Source organism: Engystomops pustulosus, chromosome 6, assembly GCF_040894005.1.
Source record: "Engystomops pustulosus chromosome 6, aEngPut4.maternal, whole genome shotgun sequence".
Classification (NCBI taxonomy): domain Eukaryota; kingdom Metazoa; phylum Chordata; class Amphibia; order Anura; family Leptodactylidae; genus Engystomops; species Engystomops pustulosus.
Genome location: NC_092416.1, coordinates 38687570 through 38688544, shown reverse-complemented (window position 1 = coordinate 38688544; position 975 = coordinate 38687570).

The window sequence follows — 975 nt, the reverse complement described above, 5'->3', positions numbered from 1 at the left end:
TGAAGTCAATGGGAGACTCGAGCATTTTTCAATGGGACCAAGGCTCTGCACAGGGAAGCTTGGCCAAAAACCTGGAAACCTCAGAAAATGATGGAAACACCATGAAAATGGACAGGAAACAGCAGGGGCAGCATGCATGGATGCCTCTGAGGCTGCTTAATCGCACCATTATGCCAAAATTATGGGCAACAGAGAGAATGTGGATTGGTATTTTTGGAGACTAGCTTGCTAAACAGTAGCAGGCAGACTAAGCTAGATGAAATTACATTTGCACCACTGACAGCACACAAAAGGATTTTGTGCTGTGACTTTCACTTTCACTTTTGAAAAAAAAAAAAAAAAAATCGGCAGACTGTGCCTAATTCAATCAAACTCCCAATAAATTGTCCCACTTAGCAGTTTGAAATGGATATGTGTGTCACTAAGAGCCAAAAATAACTTTCACAAGTCTCCCTGCAAATTCAGCACAATATGGTAGTAGCTGCACTACTAGTGCCAGCAAGCCCAGCCACAAGAAAATAAAAAAATCTAATAAAATACCCTAACGCTATCCCTGACCAGCAGCAGCTCTATCCCTAGCGGCATCCAGACAGAGAATGATGCGAGCAGCGCGGGCAGCGGCTAGTCTATCCCAGGGTCACCTGATCTGGCCAGCCAACCACTGCTATCGACATGTAAGTGTACCACGTCATGCTGGGTGGAGTGCAGAGTCTCCTGGCTTGTGATTGGCTATGTTTCTGGCCTCCAAAAATCAAAACGACGGGTGATGCCATTTTCTCGAGTAGGCAAAATATTTGTCCGAGCAACGAACAGTTGCGAGTACGCTAATGCTCGAACGAGCATCAAGTTCGGACGAGTATGTTCGCTCATCTCTACTGTTGACTATTTCCATTGATGACCATGTTGCACATACTTGGATGGAGAGACTCTGATGCCAAATAACTCTCTATTTGTAAAATGAAAAAGACAACCAAA